Source organism: Salvia splendens, chromosome 15 (genome assembly GCF_004379255.2).
Source record: "Salvia splendens isolate huo1 chromosome 15, SspV2, whole genome shotgun sequence".
Classification (NCBI taxonomy): Eukaryota; Viridiplantae; Streptophyta; class Magnoliopsida; order Lamiales; family Lamiaceae; genus Salvia; species Salvia splendens.
Window position 1 is genome coordinate 18,383,889 of NC_056046.1, and position 11,803 is coordinate 18,395,691.

General features: G+C 35.1%; 1 pseudogene; it reads right to left on the minus strand.

The window, feature by feature from the left end:
* Positions 1-9,383, minus strand: LOC121768184 (annotated as a pseudogene).
* Positions 9,384-11,803: the final 2,420 nt, after the last annotated feature.

Consider the following 11,803-nt stretch of genomic DNA (forward strand, 5'->3'; position numbering starts at 1 on the left):
TGAATGAAGCTGCCTGTAAAGTGGAGGCAGTAATGAAAATAAGGTTTGCCTTTAATAATTAACTACTTCGGTCTCCATTCCCGCCTCTACAGTATTTTGTTACTTGTATCCACCTTCAGACAAATTGCCAATAAGTATTATTTCTATTCACTTCCAAACTCACCTCTAAACAGAATCAGAATGTGAAACCATCCATGGCCTTGGTAGCTGTACAGCCATTCGACTTCTTCAGGCACGAGGAGGCTCGTATCGATCAACTTTGTTTGATATGGTGCCTGATTCAATAAGGTATCATTTGTCAGTATAGCCAACCAGGAACACAAGATTCAACTAAGAATTTCCATTAACAACTTTAAGCAGGATCCCTATAGCCTAACTCAATTCACTTCCTTCTTAACTTTTTATCGATTGGGACACACATCCTAAAATAATTTTAGAAGATTAAATCTTCTCTCTACTACGAGTGAAGTTGCTTTAGAATGAAATAGGCAAACTAGAGGAGGCAAACAAGGACTACGTGCTAAATATTGGGACTAGGATGGACTTGCTATAGTCGAGGTAGGCTACAACCATTGTTGTCTGTTTATTTTCTTATAGTATCTCCGCATAAAGATTTAGATTTAGTCTATCGCCACGTTTTCCTTCAATCAACAAACTGTAACTTCTCTCTAGAAACAAGCAGATGAACACGAGGGATGGATTCTAATTGTTGTATGGACAAACCTCTCTTAGCACTACACTGACCACATTCCTAGCTTTCATGAGTTTAAACAGAGTTCAGATGCATCGAAGTTTATCTGGTATATGTAGATGGAAACTTACCCATGTAATATGCTCTAAAGACAAGTAACCCTTGTCACCAAAATTGAATTTTGTATCTGCTTCTTTTACTAGAAGAACGTTTTCCAACCTTATGCCAAAGTTTCCATCCTCGTAATAACCGGGTTCTGCAAAACCAAGTTAAAAGTCAACAAAGGAAAATGACTGTTTTAGATCGAGACATTTTTAGAAAAATTGATAAAGCTAGTTATCGAGAAAATAACATCTGTCAGAGTCATTGAAGATTGTAATGGCACATGCCGAGCAGGTGGCCTGAAACTGATTTGATGAGGTCCTACATAAAGAAAAATTGGTGAATTAGGTTACACGATATAATCGAATCTTTATTTTAGTACTTCTAATACCAATTGATGCAGCACAACTGTATTTTAGTTAATTGCACAATGTAAGCAGATATATAGGAATGTTTCAAATTACATCAATTTCTATGAAAAATGCATTAGGCTCGCGAATATTGAAAAATAAAGTACAAATAGGTTTGTGAAGTAACAACAGAAAAGTCTGACAGTTTCTTTGTCTACATTGTTCAAAAAAACAGGGGGAAACATTTCCAGAGTTGTCATACGAATAGTTCAATATCATCACATTACAAAATGCATATATTTGCACACCTTAAGGTATGCAAGAGTAGTTATAGTTGAATAGAATGATGATGTGAGATAAAAGAATTATTAATACCTAAGATGGATATTAGAAGTACTAAAATAGATAGAATAAGTATAATTAGTAGTAGTAACATGACGAAACTGGATAAAATTATCTTATAACCAAACCATCCGTCATAATATGTCTGTTACTCACTCCACCCACAAAAGTACACAGCACATTTGATTTGCACAGGCTATAAGAAAATGGTTGGTAGTTGTGGTTTGAGTGGATAGAGAGTATTACTAAGGTCCTTCTTGGTATGATGGAAGTCTGGAACGGATGAGGGAATGGAATGGTGAATCCTACCTCTATTCCATTCCTTTACTTGGTATAATGGAATGGAAATGCAAAGGACTTGTCATTTCATTTATATCTTCATTCCGTTCCTACGTTCATTCTATTCCACCCTCATTCCGTTGCATCATACCAAGAAGGACCTACTACATTACTAACGATTAGCCAGTGTTGCAAAATTTCAAGGAAGTGTATTCATATAATTTTAGGTAGGTTTTATAAGTTACTGTATATTACAATTATCCCAATGATACAAAGTTATGGATCTTTAGTAGGACTGTGCATAACTTATTAAATGTACACTAGTTATTAGACTATTATATGCTTGTTGGTTTTTAGATGATGGAAATTCTATCTACAAGACTACAACTGCGCATTTGCTATGTGAGACGTCCATTTTGAGAAAGTCATAAAGATGTAGGTTTTAGAGAGAATTTAGTATCTCTCTATTAAATGGGACATGATACAGATACTTGACTGTACCTTCATGAACATTTAGGTAAGAGCCTATCCCATGACCAGTGCCATGCCTGTAGTCAAGACCATACTTCCACAAAGGAACACGTGCAAGAACATCAAGTACATGACCTGGAAAAAATAACAGTGACATAAAGAGTTCTTGTCATAATTTCACCAAAGCCAAAAGCAACTCAAACACTGAATTTGTATCTCATAACAGTTCATAAACAAGAATCATAGTCCAATCCAAACATCCTGAAACATACTCAGTTCATAAGCAAGAATCATAGTCCAATCCAAACATCCTGAAACATACTCAGTTCTTGTCATAATTTCACCAAAGCCAAAAGCAACTCAAAGACTGACTTTGTATCTCATAACAGTTCATAAGCAAGAATCCTAGTCCAATCCAAACATCATGAAGCTCACTGCTCACAGGTAGTATTCAAAACAAGATAAACAACAAAAATCTATAGCCAATGAATAAAATATTTACCAGTGGTTCCGCTTGGAAATCGAGCATTTCCCAGGCCAATGTGGCCCTTAAGAACCTACAATTATTAGAGAGCAAAAAATGAATTCAAATTAATATTTTTCAATATAATAGCAAAATTTCTGTATTTGTAATTCATTAAAAACTGAGCTAAAGCATGGTTGTGGGTTTTCCAATACCAATGACAAAACATTGTGAACCTTCTCTTCTCTTAATTTTTAAGAGCACATAGAATTCTAGAATTTCTAACTATATAGGCTCGTGAATTTTCTAAGCGAGTACAGTTGTACCTCTAGTCTTATTAGATTAACTTCATGCAGATAATTTTAGTTCCCTAAGGGGGTGTTCGGTTTGCAAGATTATATCCCATGATTAAATTTGTATTATGTTTGGTTCATGAGATTGCATCTCATGACTTAATCCTAGATGGATAGTCATGTGATAATTAGTCATAGCCAACCCCCTCCTACTAAATAATCTAACAACTTAATCCTAAATTATATACTATTTTATCTAGGAAACCGATCACCACCTAAAAATATTGCTCAAACTTAACTTAACTTGCTTGCTTAACTCAACACCTATGATTAGCCAATCACTCATTTTCTTGTCACAAAGTACTGAACAGAGAGGCAGTACATGTTTAGTCTGCATTGCAAGGAATATTATTACCTCAATCCACCACAAACATGTGAACACTATGAAATCCAAATTAATTTGTTCTTAAAGTACATGAGGATTTATGAAGGAGCACACTGCATACCGCGGTATAACAGGCTTTCTCATGTGAAGTAGGTTTTCCAAAATGGACAGTCCGGGTAATGTCAGTTGTTCCATCTAGATACTTTAAATACAAATAAGATCAATATTAGTACATGTAGCAAAAAAGAGGAGAATCAGATATTAGTGTTAGTAAATAAAGATGCAGAAAGGACTAAAAGAAAAGCATGAGAAACTGAGAAGGCAGGTGATGCACCTGTGCTCCTGAATCACAAAGGTACATCTGATTGGGGTCTAGTTCGGCACATGTTTCCAGCTCTGGATTATAGTGGATGAATGCACCATTTGGGCCAACTGATGAGATGGTTGGAAAACTCAAACCCCTAAAATGCTGTCAATTAAATAAAAATGTAGTTACTGAGGAAAGTTATTCAGATTCTCAACTTCTACAATCTAGTATTCAAATTGATATCAGGATAACTAATCGGTTTTTGACGACTTTTGCAAATAACTAAAGTATTTATTATGTGACTAAAATCCCATTTACATATTTTGGATCCATATTTTTGTTTGTAAAAGATACTTTATCAAGATATTACTCCCACTTTATCAATCTCTTCTTCATCTACTTTTCCTGTATTCAAAGAACTTACTAGTGGGACTCAAAGCTCATGTCTTCAGACATGAGCTTTCTATGTCGTTGAGCAAAGAAATTATACTGAAAGATTCATTAATGATGCCTTCTTAAAAGATAGTTAATCATACCTCTTTAGATGCACGGAATTCCTCGAGTTTATCACTTACAGACACCTCAGTGAGTTTTGTTGTTCTCCTTCATCAAGATAAAAACATAATTAAAAAGAATAGTTATTATGTTGAAAAGTTAGTGTCTATGCAGTTCTAAATGTACATATTCCAAGAAGAAGTTAGTAGATCCTGAACCTGAGACGAAACTCTCATAATTCAACTATATTCTGCTGAGAATGCAACAATTTTTGCAATAAAGATAACTTTTGATCAGATATTTCATGTTGACTACATGTTTTATAGACGTGTGCGGAAAAAAGATGATACTCCCTCCGTCCACGAATAGGAGTCCCGTTTTTCCATTTTAGTCCGTCCGCGAATAGGAGTCCCCCGGTTCACTTTTACTATAAATAGTAATAGGATCTCACATTCCAATAACTCATTCCGCTCACATTTCATTAAAACTAATACTCCATATACAAACGAGACTCATATTCCACTAACTTTTTTCCACCCACTTTTCTTAACATTTCTTAAAACCCGTGTTGCCAATAAATGACACTCCTAATGGCGGACGGAGGGAGTATTACTTAGGAATGTAGAAAATAACACAAGAATAATTTAAGACCCATACTATATATAGTACTCCATCTGTATTAAAAAAATAGAAACATTTGAAACGATACATGTTTTAATACACAATTGGTAAGTAAGTGAGAAAAATTGTAAAGTAAGAGAGATGAAAAGAAAAATGAGTACAGTAAGAGAGAAGAAGAGAAAAAGTAGTGAAAGTAGAGAGGAAGAAAAATAGAAAGATTCTAAAGTTTCTATTTTTTAGGAACGGCCCAAAATGGAAATAGTTGCTATTTTTAAAAAACGGAGGAAGTATAATTTTTATTGTGTACTCCCTCCGTCCCTAAAAAATAGACAACATTTGAAACTGCACGGTTTTAATGCACAATTGATAAAGTAAGAGAGATAGAAAGAAAAAGTGATTGGAGTATTGTTAGTGGAGAATGAGACCCACCTCATTAATGAGAAAAAAGTTTCCTTAAGTAGAATTGGTTTATTTTTAAGGGACATCCCAAAATGGGAAATGTGGTCTATTTTTAAGGGATGGAGGAAGTATGATACATGATAATTTAATCTTCTCATATTATTCCTCTTTGTTGCCTACTAAACAAGAAATATTTCTATAGATCAACATTACCAAGCTGTGTGGAGCATAACTCCATCTTGAGCTCACCACATACAACTAAAGGTAGTACTTCAGCTAGTTTATTCCACTCAAGCTCTAGCTTGTGTTTCAAATGTGCTAGGATTCGTTTCAGTTTAGTTATACACTCTTATGTTCCTATCGTAATACTACAAATTAAGATTAACAGCTTCATGATTATTGAATAATGGGCATTACAAGGTCAGTCACCGAGAGTTCCCACAGGTGAACTTCATGACACCCAGCCAGTTTTTGGAACTCAAATAAGGTTGAGAAAAAGTACCTAAAATAACACTAATTACTAGAGAGATGACTTGAGGGAAACAATTTCAACAGTATAGTATATCATTTACCATGTGAGGAATGCAAAGGTACAAACACATGTGAAAAAATTCTTATCGTTGACCTCGCTGTCGATAATGTAACCAGATGCTCCATAAATTTCCTGCATCTAAGTATAAAGAAAAGTAAAACTGATCTTTCCTGTCAAAACATAATTCTTAAAGATATATTCCAATCCATTAATTGAATAAAGGAGATATACATATTCAAAGAAATGATTCTTATTTCTGACACAACTGTCAACTCAATACAGATTACCAGACTCGGCTTAAACAAATATATCATCTAGATAAAGAGCTTCGGGAAACATTTTATCAAGGGCTAGCAACCATATAAAGGAATCTAGTACCATTCCCAATTTTGAAACTAGACACTTGGAGGGCGTTTAGCTAAAGTGAAACTAAAAAGTAGAATGAATCCAGCAAGAAATGAAATAGTCTTAATATCCAATTTCACGTAGTAATTTTTGTACCTGTTTATCCAGCCAAATAAGATATTGTACCACAGCTGCCCCATCACGTATATGTGCATTCTCAGTCCTTGTATCTCAACAGGATTCTGCATGAATAAGAATTCCAATAAGTAGATTCATGAGGACAAAGCTTCATACAACAATTCAGTTAAGTAAATGAAGACAGACACTTTTTTTCTCACATAATTTTAAACAATAAAAAGTTCAGACTTTAAGAAACTTATTAAGGTGCATGGAATATAAAGAATCATTTTTCGCACAACTAAACCTCAAGCTCTAAAGGATGCTTAACTACCACTAACCTATTGAGTAAAAATAAGTCAAATAAGGTCAAATGCTATTCCAAGAAAAATAAAAAATAGCAGGGAGAACAACTGAGTAACTTGGAAAGTAGATATCTAAAACCTGCATTAACTTTGCATATCCCATCTTTTTAATTTATAATTGTGAACTTCACAGCCGAATGGTGGTTGGTGACAATCATTCAACTATTACTTGCAAGTATCTCAAATTTGTGAACATATAATAATCAGCCTATACACATGGCTAGTTAATTCTTCAGAAATGACTCTGGGAGACGAAAGTATGATGAACAGTGAACAATGGAGCTAAAGATATTACATGCATTCTGTAAAAAAGATAACACAGCATACCACATATCATGGTACTAATGGGAAAATTACAGAAAGGTAATAAAAGCTTGGGTATCTCAGAGAGAACAAAATACCTTAAGGGATTTTGCAAGGGCAAAAGGAGAGGGTTGCAGGAAAACTTTATCCTGGTTCAGTTTTGAATACAAAGCAAAGCAACACGTCCCAGGATCAACCCATATGAGGTCATTGCTTTTCTCTTCTACAGAAGTATTGATACCACCAGAACCCGTCTCTGTGGCATCACTTACCATATCTTTAGCTTTCTTGGCAGGCATAAGCTGGTCAGATGCAAGTAACACTGCATCGGAGCTCACTTCACTGTAATCACGCAACTCAATACTATTTTTCTCCATATAAGACCCCACCTGCAGATCATAATTTTCTAGAACTTGAGGCGAAGAAAACTAAATATGAAGAGGACGAAGTATTACTCAAACCGTATGCATTCTAACCTCAGAAGACACCTTTCGTTTGTCAACGTAAAAGAAAGCTGCAGTTGACGTGACTATAGCAAATGCATGAACAACAGGAGAATAGGAAACATCAGACCCACGAACATTTAACAGCCATGCTACCTACATAATTACAGAAAAATTAGAAACGTATGATTCTAACAGTACATAGAATAAAAGTAAATGCTGAACACCCAATATGGCCAAACTGCATGAGCTTGCCTCATCCAATGCAGAAAGTACTATAGCACGGGCTTTTTCTTGCCGAAGCTCTTCCCTCAACTGCTTAAGCTTATCTTCAAGAGAAGAACCAGGAAACTTAATTGGGTGCACAACAACAGGATTTGCCTCAGGTGGGGGTCGACTAGTCCAAACTTCATCTACCAAGTTAGTAGTCGTTTGGATCAATTTTTGTTGCTTCTTAGCAAAAGCACGCTCCCACTTATGTGCAGTATCAACTGATATGCACCAAGGATCAATACCAATAGCAGCATCAGTTGGCAGATTCTAGTACAACATATCAAGGTTCAGTTATTTGGATCAATGAGGATGATTTACAAACAAAAAAGGAGCAGAAACCGCAATAAAATATTTGTCACAGAATTGACAGAAAATGGTCAATTTGTATAATACTATAATGATCTATTACCAATTAAAAAGAAGAATAAAAAAGTTACAAATTCAGTAAAATGGACAAAAATGCAGTGTCCATATATTTCGTGATGATTTTACAAATGAATTATGTAACAGTTATGAATGTCAATGGAGATGGGAAAGTACTTCCCAATGCCCTCCTGTTGCGGACTGGCAGTTCTGAAGATGAGTTTTGAAGCATAGATATTCTTCCTTTATGTATTACAAAATGGTTAAGATAAGATTATTCAGATTACTGTGCTGCAAAATGTGCTTGCTTGATGGGAGTCATATAGGAATGCGATTTCAACTTTCACATCAAACATGCATATCATACTAAAACAAATTTATCAAATCAACAAATCACACAGGAATCTCACATCAGCCATCCAGACATCAACAGCAGGGTCTTCTCCTGAAGGCATGAGCTTCCACTCATTTGTAAGCTGCTGTTCTGCCTGCAAAAAATACCTTCCATCTGTCCAAAGTAAAGCCCCGTTTGCTGTTATAAGTGCCAATCCTGTACACATCATTTAAGAACCAATGTACTTTGTTAGAACTTAGAACCAAACAAACTATAATTATTTGCAAATAAATACACAACTGGCATGTGCTACTGTATTATAGCACAAAATAATAGTAGTACCATCTGCCGATATTCTTACCTGAATCAGCAATGTACTAAAAAACAAAATCGATTCTGATTAGTAGTTCTAATCCAAGAAAGTACTTGTTCACATAATTGAAGGAAATTGAGAACAATCACAGCGGATTAATAGCTTGTGTCGTATTTGGTGAAAAGCAATAACAATCAGTTTAATAATCAGGTATGAAGAATCACCCTCATCAAACCAAATGCACAAGGTAGACCAAAAAATGAAGAAATCCAAATTGAAAACAGAACTATGTATTTCACTCTCGATCGAATCAAAATAAAGGAAACAGAGCGAATTGAGAAAAACTCAAGTCTCAAGGAGGCAATAACCGATAAGAACATATCCAAAACAGTAACATACCAGCGCTTCCGGTGAAACCAGACACGAATTCGCCCGTTTGTCCCTCGCGGATACGTATTCGCTCTGCCAATCATGTTATACAGTCAACGTCGAAATCATACCAGAGGAAAATTGATCATCCAGTTAATTGCGCATGATAAACAGAGAGATACATGAATCAATAACCAAATCAGAACGTAGAAGTGTGTGCGGTCAGAGAGAGACCTGGTGATAATCTTCGGAAGGAACGACCAAAGCGTCAAGTGGAGGGGAGTGAGAGAGCATGAGAGCGCGGAGAGCAGCCGCCATTTTCTGGATAAATTTTGCTTTTTGAGGACTCTTAGTCTGACTGTGTAGAGAAAAATCAATCGGAGGAGAAAGGGAGGAAGATGATACCGATTTTATCGATTGCAGTTGCGTAATTAAATTGGACTTAATTATTTTATTTAATAAACCATTATTGTATTAAATAAATAAATATATCCTCGTCTAAGGGTGTCCACAATGGGGGAGCCGCAGCCCGCGGCTCGGCGCGCGGCTCCCCATTGCAAAGGCCGAGAGCCGGGGCGGAGAGGCGAGAAGCGTGGCTGAGCCGCGGCCGCGGCCTTCACGCGGCTGAGCCGTGTGAGCCGCGGCCCTCCCATTGCAAGCGCCGAGAATCGCGGCTGGGCCCGCGGAAATTATTTTTTTTTTTTTTTTTAATTTTTGAAATTTTGTGCATAAATATACTACATTTCCACTCCATTTTCCAACTCCATTTTACTCCCATTTTCCTCCAATCTTCCCTTCCAACTTCAATTTAACCTTGCAATTATGGATTCCGACGATGAACAATTCCAACAAGCGGTAGATCTAGAGTTCCAAAACCTTGTTACTCCCATTTTTTCTAGGTTGTGAATTTTCTAATTTACAATCCACATTATTTTACTTTAATTAAATTTATAAATATCATAAATTTAAAACTAATAAAATTTATTAGACTTAAATTAAAAAATAATATTAAAAAAATAAACAAATTAATTTTTTTTAAAGAGGGCCACATTTGGTGGCCCTTGTTATTTTTGATAGTTTTTTTGACTTTATCATTACGGAAGCCACATGAGAGCCACGAATGGTGGCCTTCAAGGGCCACCATTGTGGACACTCTAAAGATGAACACTCACCAATTCACTCTTAGTGCTAATTTCACTGGATTTGATATAGTTTGAAACAAAAAAGATTTAATGAAATATTTAAGATTTGAGGTGTACGTTAGTTATTTATTATATTTTTTTCGGTTATAAATCTATTCCATAATTAATAAAGGCAAATTTCAATCAGTATTGATTGCAAATCAATTCGATGGCAATTACTAAGATAATAACACATGTGAAGCTAATTCATACCACAATTAATAGTATTATTTCTCTATTTTAATTAGTCCATAAAAATGAATTTCATTTTTGTAGCACAGCCCATTAATTTGTCTCTATCTTTAAATTACATTACTTGATTTTACAAAGTAAAGTAATGAGGGGAAATATGAAAAACTCATACATATGCAATCATATTGAATATTTCAAGTATTTGTAACTTTTTTCATTTTTATTTTTCTTATTTATGATATTTTTATTATTATTATAGTTAGTTACTGCACAACAATATGTTACTACTTTAAAGGATAACAAATTAATAATTTATAGTTGCAAGGACCATATAAAACTGCAACTTTGAAATATGGTGTTTTGGTGTCGGTGAATATATAATTATTAATTTTATTTCATAAGAAATGCTCAACTTTAATGTTGGACTTCCATTACTTTGAAGGAGTGTTACTCATTTTGGACAATGCTCAGTCATACAAATTTGTTTTTCAGGCCACTTCCGAAAAATTTCAAATTGGAACGAGTTTGCAACCTAACATTTAATTTTATACAACAATAAATATTACTACTGCAAATAAAACGTGCCATATTAAATATCTCAATTTTTAATAATTACCATATAGTACTACATTTTATTATCTTAAATATTAATACGATTATGAATAGCTTTAATTATCTATCTTGGACTTTAGAACATCCATGTCCATGCTCTTTGGCAAGAGCATGGAAGTGGGCACGGACTCACTTTTACTACATGCTCTTTGGCAAGAGCACAACACACATATACATGTTCTTCCGCAAGAGCATGCTCAAGGGTCCCACCATTCTATTATTCAATTTAAATAAAAACATTTCCACAATATAAAAATGTATTAAAAACACCCGAAATACTATTACAAATTACTAAAAAATTAAAAATTACATAATTAAAATCCTAAAAATTTAAAATTACATAATTAACGTCCTAAAACTTAAAATTACATAATTAAATTCATAAAATTTAAAAAACCACTACTCGTGACCGGATTTCGCCCAAATGTGTTGGATTATGTCTTCTTGTAGCTCAATGTGGGTTTTAGTATCGCACATTGTGTTTCTTGTTTCGAACCTCTCGCGCAACTTCGTATGTACACCTCGGCGTGGGGGAGACCTTGCGGTTGAGCTTACGGCTTCATCCTCGTCGTAAAAGTTAGCCGCCCTCGGTCCATCGTTAACTATAATCATGTTGTGCAAGATAATACACGTATAAATGATGTTGGCAATATTCTTTGTGTACCACAGTCGAGCCAAGGTCTTCACAATGTTGAATCGAGCTTGAAGGACCCCAAAAGCTCTTTCGACGTATTTCCGAGCAGCCTCTTGACGTTGTGAATAAAGAACCCATTTCGGGTCTTGCGGATTGTTGAGCGTCTTCACAAAAGTCGGCCACCTTGGGTAGATACCATCGGCGAGATAGTACCCCATGTGGTATGAAT